The 27,914-nt window shown below is 46.9% G+C and overlaps 1 long non-coding RNA gene across 1 annotated transcript; it reads left to right on the forward strand.

The window, feature by feature from the left end:
* Positions 1-1,343: 1,343 nt before the first annotated feature.
* On the forward strand, positions 1,344-26,737 carry LOC143925499 (uncharacterized). The gene is made up of 2 exons (XR_013262013.1): positions 1,344-1,488; positions 26,328-26,737. It is a non-coding gene; the product is annotated as an uncharacterized LOC143925499 (long non-coding RNA).
* The last annotated feature ends 1,177 nt before the right edge of the window (positions 26,738-27,914 follow it).

Consider the following 27,914-nt stretch of genomic DNA (forward strand, 5'->3'; position numbering starts at 1 on the left):
CATTCCCAGTTCTCTCTGCACAAATCTCCCCCCCTTTCCCAGTTCTTCTTTCTACACAAATCTTCCCCTTTCCCAGCTCTCCTCTCTGCACAAATCTCCCCTTTCCCAGCTCTCCTCTCTGCACAAATCTCCCCTTTCCCAGCTCTCCTCTCTGCACAAATCTCCCCTTTCCCAGCTCTCCTCTCTGCACACATCTCCTCCTTTCCCACCTCTGTCTGCACAAATCTCCCGCTTTCCCAGGTCTCCTCTCTGCACAAATCTCCCCCTTTCTCAGGTCTCCTCTCTGCACAAATCTCCCCCTTTCCCAGGTCTCCTCTCTGCACAAATCTCCCCTTTCACAGTTCTCCTCTCTGCACAAATCACCCCCTTTCACAGTTCTCATCTCTGCACAAATCTCCCCCATTCCTAGTTCTCTCTGCATAAATCTCCCCCTTTCCCAGTTCTTCTTTCTATACAAATCTCCCCCTTTCCCAGCTCTCCTCTCTGTACAGATCTTGCCCTTTCCCAGCTCTCCTCTCTGCACGCATCTCTTCATTTCCCACCTCTGTCTACACAAATCTCCCCCTTTCCCAGGTCTCCTCTCTGCACGAATCTCCCCCTTTCCCTGTTCTCCTCTCTGCACAAATCTCCCCCTTTCCCAGCTCTCCTCTCTGCACAAATCTTCCCCTTTCCCAGGTCTCCTCTCTGCACAAATCCCCCCCATTCCCAGTTCTCTCTGCACAAATCTCCCCCTTTCCCAGTTCTCCTCTCTGCACAAATCTCCCCCTTTCCCAGTTCCCCTCTCTGCACAAATCTCCCCCATTCCCAGTTCTCTCTGCACAAATCTCCTCCTTTCCCAGTTCTCCTCTCTGCACAAATCTCCCCCTTTCCCAGTTCCACTCTCTGCACAAATCTGCCCCTTTCCCAGTTCTCCTCTCTGTACAAATCCCCCCTTTCCCTGTTCTCCTCTCTGCACAAATCTCCCCCTTTCCCAGCTCTCCTCTCTGCACAAATCTCCCCCTTTCCCATCTCTTCTCTCTGCACAAATCTCCCCCTTTCCCATCTCTCCTCTCTGCACAAATCTCCCCCTTTCCCACCTCTCCTCTCTGCACAAACCTCCCCCTTTCCCACCTCTCCTCTCTGCACAAATCTCCCCCATCCTGCTCTCCTCTCTGCTAAATTTGTCCCCAGTTCCCCTATCTGCATAAATCCCCCGTCACCACACACTTTCCCAGTTCTGCCCTCTGCAAACCCTCCCCCCCCCCCCCCCCCCGTTCTCCTCCCTACTAACCCCTCAGCTCTCCCCTCTGCTAAAGTTTCCCTCCAGCTCTCTTCATCTTCATTACACAGTAAAGTGACGATCAGAGAGCTCCTCCTATCTGAACTGATCTGGTAGCAGGCGGGGATGTAAGTCGTCTCTTGGATGGCCACAAGGAGCTGCAGTACCGTGACCCGACCCGAACGAGGGCAGGACTCACATGGGCTAGCACAGAGAAGCCGGTAGAGCAAGTAAGTTGTGCAAAAAACTTCCTCTACCGGTTATTGTGTTTATGTGACATGTTGGAGACGAGAGGGCTGCCAACAGCACACTTCCTGACATTGTGACCACTGTTGATGTACTGCCAAATTCTGTGAAACGCCTTTGGGGACAGCTGATGGTAGAGAAATGAACATTCAATTCAAGGGCAACCATTCTGGTGGACATTCCTGCAGTCAGCATGCCAATTGCACGCTCCCTCAAAACTTGCAAAATATGTGGCATTGTGCTGTGTGATAAAACTGCACATTTTAGAGTGGACTTTTATTGTAGCCAGTCTAAGGCACACCTGTGCAATAATCATGCTGTCTAATAAGTATCTTGATATGCCACACCTGTGAGGTGGATGGATTATCTCAACAAAAGAGAAGTAATGAGCCGAACACCCCCCGGTTCGGTTCGCACCAGAACTTTCAAATGGACCCCAAATTCGTACGAACTTTAGAACCCCATTGAAGTCTATGGGACTCGAACGTTCGAAATTAAAAGTGCTAATTTTAACGGCTAATATGCAAGATGCTGTCCTAAAAAGGGTTTGGGGACCTGGCTCCTGCCCCAGGGGACATGGGTCAATGCCTAAAATGTTTTTAAAAATGGCCGTTTTGGCGGGAGCACTGATTTTAATGACGATTAAAGTGAAAAAAAAAGTGAAATATTCCTTTAAATATGGTGCCTGGGGGGTGTCTGTAGTATGCCTGTGAAGTGCCACGTGTTTCCCGTGTTTAGAACAGTCCCTGCACAAAATGACATTAAACAGAAATAACATAATTTAAAACTGCTTGCGGTTTTAATGTTATATCTGGTTCCTGCAATAAGGTTGAAAATCATTGAGAAAAATGGCATGGGTAGCCCTCCCTGCCCATTACCAGCCCCTTTGGGTCTTGTACGCATATTAAGGGGAACCCCGTACCCATATTAAAAAAAGGAAATGCGTGTGGCCCCCAGGCCCTATATACTCAGAACAGCAGTATACAGGCGGTGCAAACAAGACAGGGACTGTGTAGGTTTGTTGTGTTAAGTTGAATCTGTTTGTAATTTTCAACTGGTACATTTTTAAAGTGTAGCTCCAGTCAAAAAAACTATTTTTAAGCTTTTTGGAAAACATAGGGAAGGGTTATCACCCCTGTATAATTTGTTTTGTCGTCCATCTTTTTTCATCTCACTTGCTGTTGTCTCCTTCCGTTTGCAAGTAGGAGATGTTTGTAAGTTGGATGTTTGAAAGTAGGGGCCTGCCCTATATGCTCTGCAGAAATGGCGGAACAAGGTGTTGGTTTTGCCACAACATTGTAAGCCCTCAAAGTGACTCTTGGTGAGCGCTGGAGCGCCCTGCTGTGAACGATTATATCAATGATTGTAATTACATGCCATTGTTGAACAATGGTAGAAAAATTGACCTTTGGTGGTTGTGGTGCTGGTGCCACAACACTATAAGTCCTCACAGTTACTCTGGGTGGGCACAGGAACGGGCCCTCCTGTGAAATATTATATCAAGAATTGTAATTACATGTCCCTGTTAAACAGGGGCAGAAAAATTGGGCCTTAGGCACTGGTGCCACGACACTGCAACCTCTCTCATATACTCCAGTTTTATTGCAGGAATTAGCCCTGCTGCAAAGCATTGCATCAAAAATTGTAATTAAACGCCCCTGTTAAACAGGGGCAGAAAAATTGGGCCTTAGGCACTGGTGCCATGACACTGCAACCTCTCCCATATACTCTAGTTTTATTGCAGGAATTAGCCCTGCTGCAAAGCATTGCATCAACAATTGTAATTAAACGCCCCTGTTAAACAGGGGCAGAAAAATTGGGCCTTAGGCACTGGTGCTGGTGCCACGACACTGCAACCTCTCCCATATACTCTAGTTTTATTGCAGGAATTAGCCCTGCTGCAAAGCATTGCATCAAAAATTGTAATTAAACGCCCCTGTTAAACAGGGGCAGAAAAATTGGGCTGATGGCATCACCCAGAACCAGAAATGTTCTTCCAACATATCAGCGGAGGAGGAAGAGGATAGACAATCAACATAACAGGACAGTCACTCAGCATCAGCATAGGCAGTCTTGAAGGGATGTGATATTTCAAAAAAAATTATTCGGTTACATCAGCTTCAGGTGCTTGGTAGCTGTGGGTGATCCAAGACTGATTCATCTTGATGAAGGTCAGTCGATCAACTGATTCGGTGGATAGGCGCACCCTGTGATCGGTAACAAAGCCACCAGCAGCACTGAAGGTGCGTTCCGAAAGAACGCTGGATGCAGGACAGGCCAGTAGCTCAATTGCATACTGTGCAAGCTCTGGCCAGTGATCCATCCTCAAGACCCAGTAAGCCAGAGGATTTTCGGTGGGAAAGGTGTCCAAGTCTGACCTTGCCCCTAGGTATTCCTGCACCATGTAGACGCTGGCGATGGTTGCTGGAACCGATCATACCTTGGGGCTGCGGACTAAAAAAATGTCTGAAAGCATCAGTCAGACGGCCACCTTCTCCACCGCTCCTTCTGACCGATGCCTCAGCAACACGTTGTCCAGGACCAGGAGTTTGTAACCTCCCAGTCTCTGGGAACGCGTTGCACAGACCTTTCTGCAAGGCCTCCCGGAGATGTCTCATCCTCTGCTCCCTCTGCGATGGCAAGATAAGGTCGGCAACCTTACCCTTGTACCGGGGATCAAGGAGAGTGGCCAGCCAGTAATGGTCCCTCTCCTTGATCCGAAGAATACGAGGATCCTTCCGCAGGCTTTGCAGGATCAGGGAGGCCATGCAGCGTAGGTTAGCTGAGGCATTTGGTCCGGAGTCCTCTGGGTCACTAAGGACAACATGATCCGCAGCTACCACCTCCCAGCCACGTACAAGTCCACGGGTTTCTTGGGACTGTAAATCATCCCTACAAGACTGCTGCTGCTGCTGATGCTGAGTGCCAGCCTCCACCTCAATGCTGACACAATCATCCTCCTCCTCCTCTTTCTCCTCCTCATCCTCTTCCTGTGTGATGGGTGGCACAGCGGGAACACTGTCTGGATAAAGGGGGCCTTGAGAGGCAAGGAAGTCCTCCTCTTCCTGCCTCTGTTCTGCCTGCCCTGTCCATTATTCCACGCAGCGTATGCTCCAAGAGGTGGACAAGAGGTACAGTGTCACTGATGCATGCACTGTCACTGCTCACCATCCTTATGGCCTCCTTAAATGGTGACAGGACAGTGCATGCATGCCTGATTATGCCCCACTGGCGTGGTGAGAAAAAACCAAGCTCCCCTGACCCTGTCCTGGTGCCGTAGTCGCACAGTTACTCATTGATGGCCCTCTGCTGCGTGTGCAGCCTCCTGCAGCATGGCCAACGTTGAGTTCTACCTGGTGGGCATGTCACATATAAGGCGGTTTTTGGGCAGGTTCAACTCCTTTTGGAGCTCAGCCAGCTGAGCACAGGCATTAAATGATCGGCGGAAATGCACACAGACTTTCCTGGCCTGCTTCAGGACATCCTGTAAGCCCGGGTACCTGCCCAAGAAACGCTGCACCACCAGGTTAAGGACGTGAGCTACACAGGGCACATGGGTCAGTTGTCCCTGTCGGAGGGTGGAGAGGAGGTTGGTGCCATTGTCGCAAACCACCATTCCTGGCTTAAGCTGGCGTGGCGTCAACCACCTCTCGGCCTGCCCCTGCAGAGCTGACAAAACATCCGCCCCAGTGTGGCTCCTGTCCCCCAAACAAACCAGCGCAAGCACGGCATGGCATCGTTTTGCCTGCGTACTTGTGTAGCCCCTGGAACGCCTACGGAGCACCGCTGGTTCTGAGGACAGAGCACTGGAAGAGGCCATGGAGGAAGAAGAAGAAGAGGAGGGGGTGGAGGAGAGAGGTGTGTCACAACCAATAGTAGCATTTTGGAGGCGTGGTGGCGGAACAACCTCCAACACTACTGCACCTTGTCCTGCATCCTTCCCAGCTGCCAGAAGAGTGATCCAATGGGCCGTGAAAGACAGGTAACGTCCCTGTCCATGCCTGCTGGACCATGAGTCAGCGGTAATATGCACCTTTCCGCTGACTGCCCTGTCCAGCGAAGCAAGGACATTGCCTTCCACATGCCGGTAGAGAGCATCGCCTTCTGTGAAAAAAAGTGGCGTTTGGGGACCGGCCACTGAGGAACCGCACATTGTACAAACTCACGGAAGGGGGCCGAGTCTACCAACTGAAAAGGCAGCAGTTGAAGTGCTAGCAATTTAGCCAAGCTAGCATTCAACCGCTGGGCATGTGGATGGCTGGGAGTGAACTTCTTTCGCCGGTCCAGCAGCTGGGGCAGGGACATTTGCCTGCTATAATCGGACGTGGGTGTACTGCTAGCAGAGTGCCCAGAAGCACTTGGCTGTGACACACCTAATTCTACACCTTCATTCCTCTCAGAGCAGGTTTCAGAGAGGACTGAAGGTCTAGTGGGGTTGGAGATGCCAGCTGATGAGGAGCAAGGAGAGGTCCGCTTTGTTCTTTGGTGTGGGTCTTTGAGGTACGCTTGCCAACGAGCTGCATGGCAGGTCAACATATGTCTGGTCAAGCATGTGGTGCCCAAGCGGCTGATGTTTTGGCCACGCGAGATACGCTTGAGACATATGTTGCAAATAGCAGCGGTGCGATCTGATGCACTCGTCTCAAAAAAGGCCCACACCAAAGAACTTTTAGAATAACGCGCAGAGGCAGCGCCCTGCACAGGCGGAGCTCTATGGTGTGATTCAGTCGGTGTGCTGCCCCTAAGCTGGCCCCCGGAGGGCATCCTGCCTCGTTGGACATGTGCCTCCTCCTCCTCCTCCTCTCTCCTACCAGGCACCCACGTGGAGTCAGTGCCCTCATCATCCCCTCCCTCTTCATCGCTGTAGCAAACCTGGCAGTATGCTGCAGCTTGTGGAACATGACTGCCAGATTGCTGTCCTTCTTGAGCATCCCCTCTCTCTGCATTCACGCTACTGCCTTCCTCTAGCTGAGTATCATCATCAGAGCCTACAAAACACTGGGCATCCTCCTGGAGCATGTACCCAACACTGTGCTCAAAGAGTTCAGGAGACTCCTCAGGAGGACGTGGTGGGTCTAGGGAAGGAGTCACTGATGATGACATTGAGAGGAGGGAAGACGATGCGTTGGCAGCTGCTTTGCTAGTACCCTGAGACTGGGTGAGAGAGGATGAGGAGGATGAAGAGGGCTTGGTCATCCACTCTACCAAGTCGTTGGCATGTTGCGGCTCAACATGTCCAGCTGCCGAAAAGAAGGACAAGCGTGTCCCATGGCCACGTGCTGATGATGACGATGCACCGCGTCCACGACCAGCACTGCTGTCTCTAGACACAGAGCCTGCTTGCCCTCTTATCGGCTCGCGCCTGTCTGCCTCTCCTTGCTGGCCTTCCAGACATGGTAATGGCCTGAAGGGAGTTGGGAAAAACAGCAATTGGGTAGTGTATATTGTGCTGGAGGCACACAACACCCACTAACTCCTGCAGATGCCTTTATTATAGAACACCAGCAATAAAGGGTAAATACAGATGTATACTGTGTTGTGCTGGAGGCACACACAACTTCCAATAACTCCTGCAGATGGCAGATGGCTCAAATAGAGAAGAGCTATGTAGGTGGATATAGCGGTGTGTACTGGGTACAGAGCACGCAGACAGCACGCACAAGTTCCTAACACTGATTGCAAGCTCTATTATAAAAGATAGATATATTGCTAGCTATATAGGTGAGGTGAACATAGCGGTGTATACTGCGGTCAGGGCATGCAGACAACAACCACTACAGAAGAGCAAGATCGAAAAATCGGCCGATAACGATCGGTGTATACTGTGTTGAAGGTACACAGAACACCCACTAACTGCTTCAGACAACAACACACTACACAAGGCCACCACGCTGGCGGCCTTATATAGTGTGGGGCGTGTACTACACAGCCTGAGCTATGATTGGCCATAGGCATCCTGCCTGTGGCCAATCATGGCTCTCCTCGCTGCCGGCGCTGTGATTGGCCAAGCATGCGGGGTCACAGTGCATGCTTGGCCAATCATGAGCCAGCAATGCACTGCACCATCGCAGTGCATTGTGGGCCGTGAGCGCCACACGAATTTGGTGCGAACGGCCCATAACGTTCGGAATTCGCAGAACGGGCGAACAGCCGATGTTCGAGTCAAACGTATGTTCGACTCGAACACGAAGCTAATCCCTACTCACTAACACAGATTTAGACAGATTTGTGAACAACATTTGTGAGAAATAGGCATTTTGTGTACATAGAAAAAGTCGTAGATCTTTTCGTTCAGCTCATGACAAATAGGGTGTGGGAGATTAGCTTGTGGGGATCACCTTTTCTGGAAATTAAGGTCAGCGTGCAGGCAGTTTCTTTAAAATCTGGCGGGTTGCCAGCTTTATTTAGAAGAGGTTGGCAAAGTCAATGAAATCAAACAAAAACAGTAAAGTAAATCCTTTATGTCCGGCACAATAACTAAACAGTGTCCCCTCTCCCCGGGCATTTTTCTCTGTCGATTGAACCCATGGCCATCCTACTACGCTCGGCACCCGAGGTCCAGGGTATAACTATAGGTCCCCTCAGCAGGAAAAAGTGGCGTTGTATGCTGACGACACCTTATTATACCTCAAGACAATGGGGTCTCCCTACAGGCTGCCCTGTCGGTCATTGACGGATTTGGATGGTTCTCAGGAATCTGCATTAACTGGGGGAAGTCCATTCTTTTTCCGCTCCATTCAAGGACGGATTCTCTGCTGCCAGATATACAGCTCCGGGGGGGGTCTCACAGTTCTGATATCTGGGGGTTGAAATCCATCGAGCCCTAAAGCAATTTATCTCCCTTAACTTAAACCCTGTAGTTGCCCAATTGTCCCAGCGATGTGTTGCCTGGAAGTCTCTTCCCCTCACTCCTGTAGGCCGAGTCAATCTTGTTAAGATGTCAGTCCTGCCTAAGTTTACCTACCTCTTTAGACAAACTTCTGTACCCATACCCAATATATTCTTTAAGGAGGCTGGATAGCATCATTACTTCATTCGCTTGCAATGGGGCTGTTCCTAGAATAGCAAAAATGACCCTGAAACTACCTGTCACGTTGGGAGGCCTGGCCCTACCTTATTTAATCAAATACTATTGGGCAGCGGCCCTGGTTACTGTTAAATGGTGGCTGCCTGAGATGTCTGCCAACCCCACTTCTATCCTTGAGGCCGCGCTGCTCGGTTCCTACTCTGAATTGAGAAATTTAATCCAACGGGGTCCCCGACCTAACCCACATGTGACCCTCTCCATGCGTGTGAACATCAAGGTATGGGAGGCTGTTCGCCTGAAGGTTGAAAAGCCAAATACTTGGTCTCTCAAAACCCCGCTATGGGGGCAATACCCGACTACCTCACTTCCACTCTATCCCAGATCCGGTCCTATGTGCCAGCTATGGAATTACGACTTTGGAAGATATAGTAGTTCAGGGACAGTTGAGTACCTTTGCTCTCAAGAGGGGATGTGGTCTTCTGAATCACATGTTCTTTAGATATCTCCAACTACGCCACGCTTTTCACACAGTTTTCTTCCCGGTCTTCAGATGGCGGAAGAACACTCTCTACCCTCTATAACATACTAGCCACTCTTGACGCATCTAAGGTCTCTCAACTGTTTACACTTTGGCAGTGGGATATCCCAGAATTAGCAGATGATGACTGGGAGGATGGCATCCAGCAGTATCTTCCCCTGATGATTTTGGCACAAGCTAGATTTAACCAACTTAAATTTTTGCACCGCGCCTTGGCGAGAATCTACCCTGACCGCATGGCAATGTACCCTAAATGTGGCTCAGACGATGCTGATTTCTTCCATGTAGTTTGGTCCTGCCCCTTTTGGAAGGAGGTACTGGGCGACATTAACCTTACTGGGAAAATGAAAGTCCCATATAGCCATATTCCCCTCCTCCTAGGCATATACGATTTCCTTGAGGCCCCTCAGAGGAAAAAACTTTGTATTCTACACCACATTCTATGCTAGGAAGGCAGTTTTCCTCCAGTGGAACAAGGCCCAACCACCTAACCGACAGCTCTGGAAATCTTTAGTAAATTCAGCCCTGCCGCTCTACAAACTGACCTATCTGGAAAGGAACTGCCCAAAGAAATTAGATAGACTATAGGCCGCATTGTGGAGGCAAGGCAACTGACCCTTGAGTAGTGTTCGGAGGTTCCCTCACCACTACTATTTGCCCCCTGGTTCTATCCGTGAGTTGATCAAGTTTGAGAGCTGAAAGCGTTCATTGTTTATATATTAGCTACTCTCCCCTTGCAATGGAAGTAGGATTCTCCTGTTTCCCCACCCCTCGGATACACTCCTCTACACTTTCTGTGATGTATATCTCCTTAGATCTGGTATATTAGCCACAGGCTGAGATTTTACTGATTGATACTCTATTTTTATACATCTGCAACAAATGTAACCCTAATATCCAACTTCTGTCTGTCTGTTTTATTTTTTATTTTTTCTCTTTTCTTTGTCCATTTTTTGTAAAATCTAAATAAAATTTATGTTAAAAAAAAAATAGTTTTCTACTTACTGCACTTAAATTGGTGCACCTTGTCCCTTTTTACCCAGGGAAGATATTCAGCATGCAGAGGTATGGCTATATTGCGCTGAATATTCAGCATGGCTTAAAGGAGCATAGTTATATTGAGTCTAAACCTACACATGGCATACACTGCACACAGTCTGCAGAGCTTTTATCCACAACATACTCCATAATTACTGTGCTGTGAATGCCAGTCTCTATGAGATGGACTTCCTCTATCCTTGTGAACAAAACAGGAGTGGTGAAACATGTCAGGGAAGGTTGGTTCCCAGGAATTCGAATTTCTGAAGAGAATAAAATAGAATAGAAAATAAAGAAACAGAATAGAATAGCATAGAAAATAAAAGCATAGACTATAATAGCGTAAAACAGAACATAATACAAAATAAAAGAATAGAAAAAATAGAATAAAAAAGGGATAGAATAGAAGATAAAACAATGAAATGTGAAAAGAATAGAGTAAAACAGAACAAAATAAAATAAAAAATAAAAGAACAGAATAAAATAGAATAGAAAATACATTAATAGAATAAAAAATAGAACAGAATAAAATAGAAAGAATATAACTATCTTCTAATTTCAAATAGAATACATTTGCATTTGACTAGAATAGAAAAGAAAGAAAAAATAGAATAGAAAAAAACAATAGAATAAAATAGAAAGAATATAACCTTTTTCCACAATTCGAATTTCAAAAAGAATAAATTCAAATTCGGATAGAATAGAAAAAAATAGATTAGAAAATAAAAGAATAGAATAGAAAGAATATAACCATTGAATAGAAAGAATATCGATTTCGAATGAATTTTGGAATGAATTTTCTGAATTTGGTCGGAAAATCCGAATTGATTCGAATTTGAATAAACAAAACAAATTCTAAAACCGAATTAAACAGATTTAACTAAACAAATTTATGTAAATCAAAACAAATGTTTTTGTTCTGCACAGGTCTAATAGCCATTCACACATGGGACACACTTATTTAGAGGTGATTAAGAGCTGGTTCACACAGGGGCGACTCAGATCCGACTTCAGGTCGCCCCTAGTTGCCTCAGGTCGGACAACATGTAAAAATCAATGTAAGTGAATGAGAGCCATCTTAATGCACACTACTGAAGTTGCTCCGACTTCAGAAAAGGTTCCTGTACTACTTAAATCTGACTTGTAGGCAACTGGTACCCATTGATTTCAATGGAGGTCGCCTCCAAGTCGGATCTCCGTCTATATGGAGGCGACTCTGACAGAATTATCAGCTCTCAAGAGGGAACTCCACGGCAAATTTATTAAAAAAAAATTGGCATGGATTCCCCCTCCGAGAGCATACCAGGCCCTTATCCGAGCACGCTACCCGGCCGGCCAGGAAAGGGGGTGGGGACGAGCGAGCGCCCCCCCCCCCCGAGCCGTACCAGGCCGCGTGCCCTCAACATGGGGGGTGCCTTGGGGAAGGGCGCGGCCCCCCCACCCCAAAGCACCTTGTCCCCATGTTGATGAGGACAAGGGCCTCTTCCCGCCAACCGGCTCTTACTGGTACAAAGCATGTGCACAACCCCATCCCCCCCCCCCCCCCCCCCCCCCGAGAGAAGATTAAACATTAAACCAAAAAAAGTGTCTGATGGTTTAGCATACTGTCAGCTGCTCTGGGCAAGATGTAATTTTTTCCTGACTCGTTTGGATAAAAATCTTCCTTGCAGTCACACTCACCTGAATACTGCCCTGAGCAGCCATCTTTCAGTGTTGTGAAGGTTAACAGTGACTACATGGAGGCTTCTTCACAGTAAGAGCTGTGAAAATGTGGAATAGAGACTACCTCAAGATCTAATTCTGGCTAGTAGATTCAATATTATTCTCCAAATACCGATGGGCAGGGGCGTTGCTAGAGGGTGGCTTTTGGGGCTATAGCCCCCAATCTGGGGCCCATAGCCAGAGTCTCTCAGAGACAATCATGGTTGTGGCCTCTCTGCAGCTGGGCCTCGAGTGTGGTGGGCAGCACCAGAGAGCGGGCATGCAGTATGGGAGAGCCGCACGGACAAGAGAGCAGAGAGATGTAAGGGGGGCTCTCTGTGAACCCTAATGTAAGGGGGGCTCTCTGGGGACCCTGATGTAAGGGGGAGGCTCTCTGGGGTCCCTGCGGTAAGGGGGGCTCTCTGGGGACTCTGAGGTAAGGAGGGGCTCTCTGGGGATCCTGATGTAAGTGGGGGGACTCTCTGGGGATCCTGATGTAAGTGGGGGCTCTCTCTGCTGATCCTGATGTAAGTAGGGGGGCTCTCTGGGGATCCTGATGTAAATGGGGGTGCTCTCTGGGTATTCTGCTGTAAGTGGGGGGCTCTCTGAGGACCCTGCTGTAAGGGAGGGGGCTCTCTGCAGACCCTGCTGTAAGGAAGAGGGCTCTCTGGGGTCCCTGATGTAAGTGGGGGGCTCTCTGGGGACTCTGATGTAAGTGGGGGGCTCTCTGGGGACCCTGATGTAAGGGGGGCTCTCTGGGGACCCTGATGTAAGGGGGGCTCTCTGGGGACCCTGATGTAAAGAAGGGGTTCTCTGGGGACCCTGATGTAAGTGGGGAGGCTCTCTGGGGACCCTGAGGTAAGGGGAGGCTCTCTGGGGATTCTGATGTAAGGAGGGGCTCTCTGTGGACCCTGATATAAGGGGGGATCTCTGGGGGCCCAGATGTAAGGAGGGGCTCTCTGGGAATGCTGATGTAAGGAAGGGGCTCTCTGGGAATGCTGATGTAAGGAAGGGGCTCTCTGGGAATGCTGTTGTAAGGAAGGGGCTCTCTGGGAATACTGATGTAAGGAAGGGGCTCTCTGGGAATGCTGATGTAAGGAAGGGGCTCTCTGGGAATGCTGATGTAAGGAAGGGGCTCTCTAGAGACCCTGATGTAAGTGGGGGCTCTCTGGGGACACTGATGTAAGGAGGGCTCTCTGGGAATGCTGATTAATATATATATATATATATATATATATATATATACACACACACACACACACACACAGATATTATATATATATATATATGTATGCCCACCCAAGCGTATGACTTTCTTTATTTCGCTGCTGTGGGCTCTAGCCCTAGATCTTCTGTAGACCTGGCAATGCCCCTGCCGATGGGTAACAGTACTACCTCCCCTAATGTAAAGTGTAAGAACCACTGTAATAGCACAATCATGTAACAAAGTCCACAGATAAGTGTCAGTATTTAGTGGCAGTTCCAAATTATATAAAATGGTGCTCCAAAGGGTATGTTCTCCAGAAAAAGACAGACCACATGTATTTCACACCAAAATCACCAGATGGCCAAGACTCCTTGCGTTAGCAAGCGAGCCAAAGGCAGCATGTGTACAATGAATCCAGGCATCACAGCCTCTGTATTGCCAACAGCTCTTTATTCAGTCCTCCAGGATAGGTACTCTCCCCTAAAGGTAACTCAGAATATGTCCTCCATGCTCAGGCAATAAAAAAGAGAGATCCCACACAGTGAATTTATTTTTTTTAATTTTTTTTTAGGTAAAAGATTAAAATGTATTGCATTCAATTCAATAAAATAAGCTGCATTTCAGGTAAGTAAAAGAGGGGGCTTTGGGGGGCTGCTGCACTACAGAAGGTTTTTCCCCTTGCATAGAATACATTAAGGCAAAAAACCTTGAGGGTTTACAACCCCTTTAAGCCAAACTAGAACACTTTAGAGGCGCACAGTAATTTTTTTTAATATACACTATAGGATTGTAACAGACCTGGGACACCTATGGGCATTCTAAAGAGAATAGTAATGTGGCACACATAGTGCCCCCTCACCCTTCTGTCAGGCCCTGTTCCGAGCCACATTCCTTTCTGAATAATGTGTCCAGATTTTAGGTGGACTGAAACCCGGACACATGATTCAAAACCCGGAATGTCCAGGTGAATCTAGAACAGGTGGCAACCCTAGTACAGAGCAAGGACAATGGGGTGGGTGGGTATCCAGGAGGAGCAGCTGTCCTGTGCACAGTGTGTCCTAAGCTGTCTAAATTGGCCCTAATATGTGCATGTATAAATGTGAGTTAGGGACCTTAGATTGTAAGCTTCTTGAGGGCAGGGACTGATGTAAATGTACAATACAGTAGTGCCTTGGATTACGAGCAGAATTAGTTCCAGAAGAATGCTTGCAATCCAAAGCACTCGTATATTAAAGCGAATTTCCCCATAGAAATAATGGAAACTCTGATAATACGTTTCACAGCCACTGCTTGTCTATGCAGTACCGCATATGGCCAGAGGTGCAGGGGCGCCGGAGACACTCGGAAATATATATATATGAGTTGCATAAATTGACGGCGCTATACAAGTACCTGTATTAAAAAATAAACATGCAGTGTACTCTGTAATACATGGAATTACGCAGCAGAAGTGGCTCCCGGAGGCATAAAACACAAAAAAAAAGCAAAGTTTTGTCTTTAGTTACACTTTAAGCACACCTATGTTTTTTTTCATGAAGAGCTAAGTAACAGGTTCACTTGTATTCAAACCCTCCTCAATTCCACATTATTTCTGCTTCCTTGACGCTTTGTTCAGCCATCGAGAATGAAGAAAATACTTTGCTTATTGCATATGGTGCAATTATACAATGCTTGCATTTAAAAAAAATAACCTTAGGTTTTAGGAATCAGTTTGATCCGACCCGGCCACACTGGTTGTGGTGTGCCACTGATCACATTGAGCACTTGCATAGCACATTGAACACACAGACACCTGACAAAGTCACAGCTTGTGGTGAGACATATAGGGTAGAAGTGTGTGGGGTTTTTTTTTTGCGGTTGCGAGTCTAATATGAAGAAGAAAAAGTAAGAGAAGTATAAGCATTTGGAGACAGAGAATGACAAGTAGTAGAAGTACAGTATCTCTTGCAGTTCTTGATCTCCAACTACTGTATGTGTAGAAATAAACACGTAAAAACTGAGGCACAAAAGTCGTTTTTGCCCATGGAAATTTATTGAGAGGCCATAATAAAAAATAAAAAAAAAGACACAGATGCATGCATTGATATGCCAAAAAAATCATAAATATTAACGGAACCTCAAAGTTTTTTTTTTTTTTTTTTTACATCCATCACACACATTCACTCTAATTAGCACATAGAACATTATGCATTAGTGCATAGAATATTTATGTACGAGACTTAGCTCTGCATTTGCAAAAAAAGAACAAACCAAAAAAAACCAAAACAATTAGGTAAGCTTCTGAATATTCCTAGCTAAAGCCTCTCTATGGTCAATATGTAAAATCATATATTAATTTCTACATTGTATTTCAATGCCATTTCCTAATAATCTGAATGATTTTGATATTCGTAAACTTGCTTTGTGAAGATTCACATACATTTACCTTGAATTCAGTAACATGTAATCACTATGCCTTCTGAGTAGGCGCTGCTGTGGCACACATATCCCAGAGCCTGCCTTCTGAACTACAGAGGTGCTGTGAGTCAGGGTCAGTACCATATGCATGTGCAGGGGGTGTGCCAGATGTGCCTGGGCATATCCTGATCACTCTATGCGGTGCCAAACCCTCCTCCTGCCTTGGCTTCCCCCTATATTGTGCCCCCCACCGCAGCGCTGCTGGCTTCCCTCCTCTCCCCCCAATTCCTGCAGGGGATGTTTCAGGATAGAGAGTGGGGGAAGGGGCTAGCAAATATGTACTGTATTATCGGGGTATAACATGCACTTTTTCCCTCTGAAAATCAGGGGTAAATTGTGGGTGTGTTATACGCCGTTTCCTCCTGCTGTTTCTGAGTTGCAGGAGGGGGCAGGGGATGCCGGATTACACAGAGTGGCGATCAGTAACACAGAGTTCTGCCTCCTGGCCCAGGATTGGACCACTGTTCTGTGAATCACAGGAGCTGGACCAGGAGGGGGGACTGTGTGTGACCGATCGGCAGGTACACAGGAGATCACGGCGCTGTGTAATCTGGCACTGGCGAGCCTGTAGATGAGCAGGGATGTGCAGGATGCATTAATTTGCGATGGTGAGGCTGCATTAATGGGCAATGGAGAGGCTGCTGATGGGCAATGTGCAGGCTGCATTAATTGGCAATATGCAGGCTGCATTATTTGGCAATGGTGAGGCTGCTGATGGGCACTGTGCAGGTTGCATTAATTTGCAATGGTGAGGCTGCATTGGTGGACTGTCACCCTTATTTTTCTTCAAAGTTCTTTATTTAAAATTTAAGTTTTTTTCCTGAAACTTCCCTCTTAAAATGAAGGTGTGTGTCATACACCGATAAATACCGTAATTTGCTAGCCCCTTCCCTTTTTAACCACTTGCTTACTGGGCACTTAAACCCCCCTCAGTCCCAGACCAATTTTCAGCTTTCAGCGCTGATGCACTTTGAATGACAATTGCGCGGGCATACAACACTGTACCCAAATGAAATTTTTATCATTTTTTTCCCACAAATAGAGCTTTCTTTTGGTGGTATTTAATTACAGCTGGGAGTTTTATTTTTTGCTAAACAAACAAAAAAAGATGCAAAAAAAAATAAAAATAATCATGTTTAATAGTTTGTTATAAAATTTTGCAAACAGGTCATTTTTCTCCTTCATTCTTCATTCTTCATTCATGCGCTGATGAGGCGGCACTGATAGGCTGCACTGGTGGGCACTAATAGGCTGCATTTGTGGGCACTGATAGGCTGCATTGGTGGGCACTGATAGGCTGCACTGGTGGGCACTGATAGGCATAGTTAAGGCGGCACTAATAGGCACAGATAAGGCGGCACCGATGGGCACAGATAAGGCGGCACTGATGGGCAAAGATGGGCACAGATAAGATGGCACGGATGGGTGGCACAGATGGGTGGCACTAAGGGGCACTGATAGGTACCACTGCTAGATGGGACTGATGGGCACTGATAGGTGGCACTGATAGGTGGCACTGCTGGGCACTGATGGGCGGCACTGCTGGGCACTGATGGGCACTGGTAGATGACACTGATGGGCACGGATATGTGGCACTGGGGTGCAGCACCTTTGTTGAGGCAGATTGTGGGCACTGCTGAGTGGCACTGTGGGCACTGCTGGGTGGCACTGCGGGCACTGCTGGGTGGCACTGTGGGCACTGCTGGGTGGCACTATGGGCACTGCAGAGTGGCACGGACGGGGGGCACTTATTTTTTTATTATGTTCAGTGATGAGGGGGCAGGTGGGCACTGGCAGGGGGCAGGTGGGCACTGGCAGGGCTGGCCGTGATCGGGACTGATGTCCCGATCACGGCCGCCGGTGATCGGCTCTTTTTTTTTCTCCTCGCGCTGTCAGCGCGAGGAGGAATAATAGCCGATTACCGGCTCCATTATATCACATGATCAGCTGTCATTGGCTGACAGCTGATCACGTGATAAGGGGTCGGGATCGACCCCTTGCTTGGATCGGTGATCAGGCGAGTCTCATAGACTCGCCGATCACAGGGCGCGCAGGCCGCTCGTGCACGGGACTACGTCAAAAGACGTAGTCCCGGCAAAGGAGATCCGCGATGTAGCCGTCATTCGGCTATAGCGCGGTTCTCAAGTGGTTAAATAAACACACTCACTCACTGTGTTCAATCATAATTGAAGCATAGTTTACTATTTTTCAGTTTGTGAATGAACAGGAAGCTGCTCAGCACAAAGCATTTCCTATTCATTCACTGTCCAGTACAGCTGAGGCTGCAGAGAAAGGCATGTGTGTTTGAGCTTTGAGGTGCGCACCCTAATGCAATAGGCTGCGCACGCCTATGGTCAGTACAGAAATCACTGTGTGCAGGTATTGGATAGGTCCGCCATGCTCAATCTGTGGTCCGTGTGTTGGGAACCATGAAATTCAGTTAAAGTACAGTTAAATCACATTTGTTTAGTAATAAAAGTAAAAAGAACAAACGTAGTCAAAACATAGCCAAAGTTCAGTAACCGCAATGGATAGTCAGTCAAGCCAGAAGTCAGGGATCAATGTAGTGGAACAGCAAACACGATCTGCAGCCAGAAGGGATGTCAGCAAAGCAAGTCTTTAAACAGGACCACAGGCGATAGGCTCTGTGATGTTGAGATCCTTTGGGCTGGACGGATTAAGTAGGCAGGACTGACGAGCAGGATATCATCAACAGCTGAGTAACTGTGGAGAGATAGGAGCTGGCAATTAGCCAACAGCTGAGCGGCCAGCTCTGAGAAAGAAAGGGCTGAGCCCAGCCCTGATACTGTGGTGCTGTCTGATGTGGCCAGAGTGGCTGTCCTACACATGCTGCTATTGCGGCTGGCTTCCCACTCTTCTCTATCTTTCCTAACACACAGACACAGGGAGAGGAGCCTTTAGCCCAGTAGATTACATCTAGTGGCATTCATACAGAAGTTCTGAGCCCTGGTTTACACTGATGTGATGTGGGAAACAGACAAGATTTGCTGCGTTTTCCCCGCATCGCATAACAATCGCACGGCGACCATGTGATCTACTGCAGGTGTAATGTTAGATTCACAACACCCTGAAACAGATTGCAAAAAGCAGTGTGATTGCCAGAATCGCAATGCATAGGTGTGAACACCCACACAAAACGCATGCCTCAAATCGCACCGCTCAGACATAGCATGTGATGTGCACATGAATGTAGTGTGATTCCTGTTGGAAGTGTGATTCCTGTTGGAATCACATGCGATGTTTCGCATGCACCAGTGTGAAATTTTGATTCATTCATTAAGCTTGCCATGGGAAGATCTCTCTTAAAGTGACACTAAACTCTGGTTTTAAAAAATCCATTCCAATCCCAAAAGAAAGAATTCACTATATTACAGCTTACCAATTGTTAGATGTGATGACTGCATTCGTTTTCTTTTTCAGGCTCTCTTTCTTCTATTTTCACTTGGTTGTGAGGCCACTAATTTGTTTTGTTTTTGGAAAAGAGATGAGACAAACCATTTAACACTGGCACTGTAATACAGTAGGTTTGTTACTGGCAGTGGTGTAGCTACAGGGGTCGCAGGGGTTGCAATGGCAGACCTGCCCCTGCTCTGGGGGGGCCCATGCGACTTGTAGAGCAAGGCTTTCCGATCAATATACCCATTATGCATTGGCACTGGGAGTTAAAGTGAAAGCAAAGGAGGCATATGTGTCTTCTGGAGTTCTGTGCTCTCTGTACCTGGCTGTGTGATTGAAAGTACTGCTATGTGCATAGTATTCCACCTATCACATGACACACTGCAGAGTATTCCAGCCATCCCATGACACACTGCAGAGCATTTCACCTTTCCCATGTTACTGCAGAGCATTCCACCCATCCCATGACACACTGCAGGTACTTCACCATAGCTCTCAAATGTCCCTGATTTCGAGGGACTGTCCCTGATTTGGAGAAATGTCCCTCATTCCTCCTCATTTGTCCCTCATTTTGGTCTGATCTATATAGATGTATATAAAAATGCACCTATTATCTATCAAAAAGTGTTTCTAAACCTTTTACCTGATTTCTAAATTGCTGCATTTGTAAATTCCATAAGCCAATATAAAGGAATAGTAGTGGTAAAAAAAAGCACTTGTGGGTTTAACCAATCTTGTTTTTTGTACACTATTCCTTTAAGGGGGCGTGGCAAGGGGTGTGTCCTATGCCTACATACTTTTGCTGATAGGTGTCCCTATAGGGTTGCCACCTGTCCAGGATTCACCCGGACAGTTCGGGTTTGGAGTCATGTGTTCGGGTTTTAGACCGCCTGAAACCCGGACACATTATGTAGACTTGACTATGGCTTCCCAGCAGGGTTGCTGGCTGCAGTTGTCTAAGCTGAGAGTGTCTATTACACTCTTTCACACTGCCCAAAGCCAGCACTAACAATTCCCCTCCCCCCCAAACACACACAGATGGGAGAGGAGAGAGGGCTCGACCTGCACCTCTTCCCCCCACCCCTACCCCTCTGTGTCTTCCCACACTCCAATCCCTGGCGCTGTGCCTCAGAAAAGGAAAGTTGGGTCCGGAAATTTAAATCCACCAGCCTCAGATACATCTGGATTAAAGATGCTGAATGCCAAGGGGTGAGTGAGCTCACCATCCATCCCTGTCTGTGACTGAAGTCTCCTCTCTTCTCTCACCTGCCTCTGAGTGAGTACATTAAGGTAAATCAGGGTTTTCAGAGCACCCCTTTACATCAGCGTTCCCCTTTACACCAGAAACCAGTGTTTCCCCTTACATCAGGGTTCCCAGAGGATGTGGGAATTATGTTAGAGTCCCCAGAGTTCTCCCTTACATCAGAGTCTGCAGAGTCCCCCCTTACTTTGAAAGGGAGCTCTGCAAGTTCAGATGTAAAAGGGGAACTCTGTGGACTCTGATGTAAAATGTGAACTCTGTGGACTCCGAAGTAAAGAGGGACTCTTGTTATTAACTTCATATGATTAGAAATGTTATTTAATAGCAAAATATATGTATAGTTTACACTATATATAAAAAAAATTATGCGCTGCTAAAGTGTTCGGGTTTGACTTGAAGAAAAGGTGGCAACCCTATGTCCCTCATTCCCATCTCAAAAAGTTGGGAGGTATGTTTCACCCATTCCATGACACACTGCAGAGAATTCCACCCATCCCATGATATACTGCAGAGCATTACAACTATCCCATGATACTCCACCCATCCCATGACACTGCAGAGTATTTCACCCAGTGGGTTTACTACTGCTTTCATTAAAAAAAATTTCTTTCTATTGCTGTCAACCTCCTCCAAAATGTGATCTGACTTCCTGTTAGAAGGTGGCTATGTTTGCTCCCCATGGTCACACTGTATGTAGGAATGTAGTCACTCTCTCTTGCTTACTGCTGAGATGGACTGTGGACTATGGAATGTATAGGGGGGGAAAGGAGAGGTTCAGGAGCTCACAGAGGAGCTCAAGAGGCAGAAAAACACAGCAATGTCATGAAAAAATAAATGACACGACATGTCAGGAAAGACATTTGCATACAATCAGGAGTACAAGCCTAAGAACCCCTGCCCTTGGGCGTGTAGTGGGAGTGAGCACGCAAAAGCGGGTGCACGACTGCAATCGCGTGTGCATGTGCATATGTCTGCACGCATTGGTAAACTGCACTAGTCCTCTGTGTCAGTGCCGTTTGGTCTATTACGTTCCAGAGCATCTGTTCCTGTGTTGATCCTCTGTTGCTGACCTCTTCTGTACCTGACTCTGCCTGTACGGACCCCTGGTCCTGGCACAGACTATTCTTCTGCCTACTCCCTTGGATGATATTAAATCATAGTGTAGCGCTAAAGAACAAACTATTACATAGCAATATGTGATCATAAAATATTTTAACCAATCACAAAACTCATATAGTGTGCAAGAAATACACCTTAAGTGTATAATTCATAAGTGTATATAAAAAAAAAAAAAAAAAAAAAAAAAAAAAAAAAAAAAAAAAAAAAAAAAAAAGTCCAAAGACAAAAAATAAAAAATAATAAAAGTCTCTGTATAAACGTTGATCGAATCCAAACGTGAGATAAAGGTCACCATCCACCTTCCTTAAATGAGACTAACATGCAGACACCATGTGGTATTCCCGTCACCTTTCAAGATAGAGGCTTACCAGATGTAATAGACCCACACGAATCTACACTCGGAGGGTCACACAGGCTTGTGTATTATTTTTTATTTTTTGTCTTTGGACTTTTTTTTTTTTTTTTTTTTTTTTTTTTTTTTTATATACACTTATGAATTATACACTTAAGGTGTATTTCTTGCACACTATATGAGTTTTGTGATTGGTTAAAATATTTTATGATCACATATTGCTATGTAATAGTTTGTTCTTTAGCGCTACACTATGATTTAATATTTGTTAATGATTCACTGTTTTATATCCTTGTGATTGTGATAGCAGCTTTGTTTTTTCTGTTTGGATAGCGCAGTGTCCCTTGGATGATATGCCTTGCTGTTACTGACCCCGGCCTAATTCCTGACCACTCTGCTGACTGCTATTTGTACCTTGATCTGCCCAAACATTGCTGACCTGGACTGTCTGACCTCTCCTTGGCTCTTGTTCCCGCACCTGCATCAGCTGACCTGTGCCTGCCTCTAGCTCTGATCCTTCCACCAGTGTGCATCCAGTCAGTTGTCTCTGTGCACCCTAACACACATCATCTGCTGGCAGAAGACTTTACAGGCACTTGTGCAACTCTGTGCTCTGAACTTCCCTGTTAGTTTACCAGGGCTCCTGAGCCAGAGCTGTAGGGGAGGCCTACCTCTGCGTTTCAGACTCCATCACCAGGTACGTTACAGGACCATTAAAGCTCATGTTTACATAAAAAAAAAATGTTTTAAAACTAGTCACCAACATTTACAAAAAAATTTTAGGGACAGTTTTTTGCAGTAAGCAAATATAGGCAGAGTAGTATGTTAATTATGGGTGGGGCATTCATTTTGTGGGCGTGTCAATGCATAAAAGTTGTGGTGCAGAAAGCCTTAAAAATGGGTATGGTTTAAATGATGCTAAATAGTGGGTTTGTCGGCGTAAAGGGATGTGGTTAAATAAAGTCTGTTTACATTTGCCTGTATATAGGGTTGGGTGGACCTTCCCATTGGGTCTGCCTGAAAAACTGACAGGCAGACCTGATGTGTCCAGCTGTGTGAAAGGGGCTTTAGTGATGGTGTCAGCAAGAAGTGACTGTAAGAAACTGGGTTTAGTGCTACATGAAAACAGGATATCTTTGTCAGCTAACAGCATTTTTTACGTGTTTCTAATGCCGCATACACAAGATCGGACTTTCCGGCAGACTTGGTGGGCTCCAGCGGACGTTTTTATTCCCAAAATGAGGAAAACCGCTCATCTGTGTGCTAGTCCGATGGACCAAATACAACGCATGGGCAGCTATTGGCTACTGTCTATTGAACTTCCTTGTTTAGTTCTGTTTACATCATCATGTTCAAAATGAACGGACTTTCGAAAAGACTTAGTCCAGTCGTGTGTGGCCAAGTCCATTTCGTTTAGAAAGTCCGTCGGACCTCCGCCGAAAGTCCGTCAGGAAGACCATGGGACCTAGTCCGTCAAAAAGTCCGGTCGTATGTATGCGGCATAAGGCTCTGTTCACATCCGCTATTTTACAGGCTTTTTTTCTGGTGTTTTTTCTGGCGTTTTTGCAGAGTTTTGCAGCGTTTTTCTACAGGCATTTTAAAGGTTAAAAGGTCACCAACGTAAAAGCAGTAACATGCCTGTAATCTATCAAAAAAGAAGCTCATGTACTTTTTTGAGCAACGGGCGTTTTGCTTTAGGTGACAGAACGCTCTGATGTGAACAGGGGCCATTGAAATTAATGGGATTTGTCTTGTTGGGCGTTTTTAGAACTGAGGCTTAGAGCAGATAAACACCCAAAAACGCCTAGGTGTGAACAGAGCCAAAAGTCTAAAAGATTGAAGTAAAAGAGTGCTGTTAGCCCTTGTACACACGGTCGGACATTCCGGCAACCAAATCTGTCGGATAAATTCCGACGGATTTAGTCCAGAAATGGTCCGGAAGTGGTATTGCATACACACGGTCGGACTCAGTTGTTGGAATTTCCATTTGCCAAGAACGCAGTGACGTAAGCCGCGTAGAAAAGGGAAGTTCAGCACCACGTCCGGCACCCTTTGGGCTCCTTCTGCTGATCTTGTGTTTATCGCGTGTTAGTAGAAGTTTGGTGAGAGATGATTTGCGCTTTTTTCAGATTTGTGCTTCAGTTCGTTACTGCTCTTCAGTTTGTGCTTGTCGGTGCGTATCTGATTATCAGTGCGTGTAGTCAGTAAGCATTTGTTGCTCATTGTGGACTATATTTTGGTATAGTACGCTTTGATTTGCATTGCTTACCGGAAGCTGTGGTCTCCGACACTCACCTGTTGTGGTGACAATTTGTCCAACTTCAACAATCTCTCCTTCCTCCTCCTCCTCCTCCTCTGCTTCTGGTGTTGGAATTTCCCCTTCTTTAGGAGGTGTGGGGTCCCTGTTGTCCTCAGACGTCCCGAGTCTTCTCTCCCCTATGAGAATGTAAAAAAGGAATACTTAGCACACAGAGGGCAGAAATAGGAATATGAAACATTGCTTGGAAGTGTCGTAGAATTGTGTTTTTTGGCCGAGTTCAAAGGTGAGAACATTATTTTGGACACTTTCTAAAGCTGGAATACTTACCTGCAGTGTGATCAAATCTAGTGAAGTGTAATTTGGAAAAACATTGTTTTGGGAGTGGGCTAATGAACGATGTTTAGTACGAAAGATTGAACCCATGAACTTGAAAGTGGCCATTTTAAACTGTACAACATTAAATGAAAGCACATGGAGCAGTATGCAAGCAATAATAATAATATGAACACACGACAACTACTTACTTTTTTGAAGAACACGCTTGATCCTTCTGTACTGATCGTGCTCCCTCAGTTTCAGGTCTGACCAGCGTTTTCTCAGTTGATCCTTGGATCGTCGTACCCCAAAATTCTTTAGTCATGATCTTGGCCTTTCTGATATTTGGGTTTGGGTAAGGTCCATACTTCCCATTATAGTCGTTGCTCTTCAATATGTCCACCATCTCCAACATCTCTCCAAAAGACATATTTGAGGCCTTAAATCTTCTCCTCCAGGATCGGGACGTTTCAGGCTCCGGGCTTTCCTCGCCCTCCTCCTTGTTAGTGGAACTCTGATTGCGCACCTGCATTGTCTCCGCCATGTGCTCTCCCCACTGCACCGAAAGAGAAGGGGGGGATAGTCTAGAAAGAACGTCAGGGGTGGGCGGAGTTTCACGCATGCGCACTGTATATAAAACGCAACACGCATGTGTTGTACGTACGATCTGTGAGCAGAGTGAGGACGATCGTGCAAACGAAGGTACAATTTTTAACTTGGTACATCACTAGCCTATACTACTTCTATATAGGCCTATGTTGGGACAAGATTAGGAGAGTTTAGCATGGCATTATTATTATTAGGGTTTGTCTTGTGTTGTGTCTTGCAGACAGGATGGATCCCTTCAAGAACTCAAATTTTATGGGGTGATTCATTGATCTGCTCAGGGAGGTGCACTGCCTGTGGCAGAAGAACAACCCCTTTTATAATGACTGAAGAAAGAGGAAGGCAGTGCTGGAGAAACTTCTTGCTTTGGTGAGGATCATGGTCCCTACGGCAGACATGACCTATGTGATGTTTAAAATTGGTGCCCTGAGGAGTCCATATCTCAGGGAGCGAAAGAAGCTGTCACAGATCAGCTGCGGAGCTGATCTGTGTCTCCCCTTTACTGCAGTGGGTCGGCTGGCATCTGTTGTCCACTGTCTGGTGTTCAGCTCTGTGCACTCTCCAGCTATGGGTGTCGACGCCCTTCACCTTTGCCTAATATATGATTCCTTCCTGCTACATCCTGTCCAGCCCCTCATGTGCTTCTCTATTTAAATCCCTCTCAAACCAGCTACTGGTTGCTTGAGCAACGTTTGTTTCTGAAGCTCCCCTGTGTAACCTGTTTTACCTGACTTCTCGTGAACTGATCTTCTGCGTACCGACCCGGCTTGTTCTGATTACGTTGTCTGCAGCCTGCCCTGACCTTGGCTCACTACCTGGCTTTCCTTGCTTTATCCATCCATCCTTGTCTACAGTGTCTTCTGGTACTTCCCTAGCGAGCAGGGTGAACCCGGGGGTCGTGACCTGGGGTCAGCATGCAGCTAAGTCCAAACCTTCGTGAGAGGGTCACTGGCGGAACACCGGCTGACTCTTAGATTCCACGCCCTGGGGGATCCCGTGTCACCTGCTCGCCTGTGGGTTCGCTGTAAGTAGTACCGTGACAGAAGCACCAGGATTCCCTGAGATCAGGAGATCCAAATGCCATTTATATCCCCAGGCTTGTGTACTACAAGAGGCTGCATTTTCTGGCAGACCAGGGGGAACCCACGCCACCACTCTCCAGTCTTCCTTCAAGGCTTCCTTCACCCCCAGCTGAGGCTTACGATGTCCAACCTGGGCCTTCCAGGCAAAAGCATGTGGAGGGGCCCAGCTTGAGACAGGTATAGCATTGTTGAACCTATTTCTTGTTGTACATTTAATGATGTTAACTAGATGTTATTATTGATTAGTAAGTTGTGATTGAACAAAATGGTTTGCATATCAATAGACAGTAGTGACCAAAAATGATTGGGACAAGAATGAAAACTGCTGGGCTCAGAATGATAGTCTGTTCTATTTGGTAACATTCAATTTGCAACAGTCATGAGCACAAAATTGTGTGATTGATGACCACAAAACTAAAACTATGTCCCATTTTCATACACAGGAAGACCTCAGCCGGGAGGAGGCTGTGGCAAGTGGCAGCCAGGAGGTCGACCATCGCCCTCCTCCTCCTCCTGCCACAACTACAGGAGCCGAGCCACAGCCTGGAAGGAAGCCTGGAGGGATGTGCCTAAGGAAGACCTGGGTTCAGTCTGGTCTGACAGAAGATGCAGCTTCTTGTAGGACCACAGCCTGGGGACATAGATGGCATCTGCTCTTTCTGATCTCTTGGACTTCTGGACCAGACTGTTCTCCCTGAGATATGTACTCCTCAGGCCACCGATTTTGCATTTTCAAATTAGTTCATGTCTGCCCTGGGGGCCAAAGGCTTCGCCAAATTGAGCAGTTTCTCCAGCGTTGCCTAACTGTTTATTTGTTTGACACCTAAATAAAGGATTTTTTTGGTTGAAGAAATACTTGCGTATGTGTTTTACTTCAAAAAGGACAGTTAATTTGTGAGTAGGCAGGTACATTTCAAAAATACAAAGTCAAATGAATAACAAGGGGCACCAACACCAAACAACCTCCTGTAGATTAAAAAAGAAAACAATAAATTAAAAAGATAATAATGGTGTTGTGTTAACCACTTGCCGACCGCCGCACGCCGATGTACGTCGGCAGAATGGCACGGGCAGGCATAAGGGCTTACATGTACGTCCTTGCCTGCCCGCCGGTCGGGGGCCCGATCGGGCCCCCGCCCGGTGCCTGCGGCGGTCGGTATTCGTTCGGGAGCGATCCCGGGCGAGGGGACGGCCATTCATTCATGGCCACCCCCACTCTCGATCGCTCCCGGCGAATGAAAATGTCCGGTGACATCACTTCCTCTCCTGTAATGTAAACACAGGAGAGGAAGTGATGTATTCTCTCCTCCGTGTCGGTAGTTTTCGTTCCGGCACCGAGGAGAGAGGTTCGGTGAGTTGCACCAACACACCCCACATACAGTAGAACATGCCAGGCACACTCACACCCCCCCTTTACCCCCGATCACCCCCCAATTACCCCTGCCCCCCCAGTCACAGTGACACCAATTGCTTTTTTTTTTTTTTATTTTTTTTTGCATTGGTGTCATTTGTGACTGTAGTAACTGTTAGGGCAGTTAGGGTTAGCCCCCTTTAGTTCTAATGTGCCCCCCTAACCCCCCCAATAAAGGTTTAACCCCGTGATCACCCCCCGTCGCCAGTGTCACTAAGGCTGGGTTCACATTGCAGCGGTTTATGAGAACGAATGTGATTCGCACCGCACTGCAGTGCAAATCACATCCGATCTCTGTGCGATTCGAGTTCAGCCATACAGATAGTATGGCTGAATTCGTGTCGCACCCGCTGCACCCGCCGCACCCGCCGCAAATTCGCACGGGACCCTTTTTTTGGCCCGCAGCAGAATCGGATCGCATGGGTGTTCACACCATGCGATCCGAGTTTGCAGATCGCACTGCGATATGCGAACTGATCTGGGGGTGTCATTAACATTTCACTGACACTCCCAGCAGTTCGCATAGGGCAGTGTGAACTGCCGCCGGGAGGCATGCGATGCGGGAACCCGCCGCGGATTCATGGCGTTCCCGCATCGCTCCAGTGTGAACCCAGCCTAA

Source organism: Lithobates pipiens, unplaced genomic scaffold (genome assembly GCF_037356315.1).
Source record: "Lithobates pipiens isolate NorthernLeopardFrog02 unplaced genomic scaffold, aLitPip1_a1.2 Scaffold_22, whole genome shotgun sequence".
Lineage (NCBI taxonomy): Eukaryota > Metazoa > Chordata > Amphibia > Anura > Ranidae > Lithobates > Lithobates pipiens.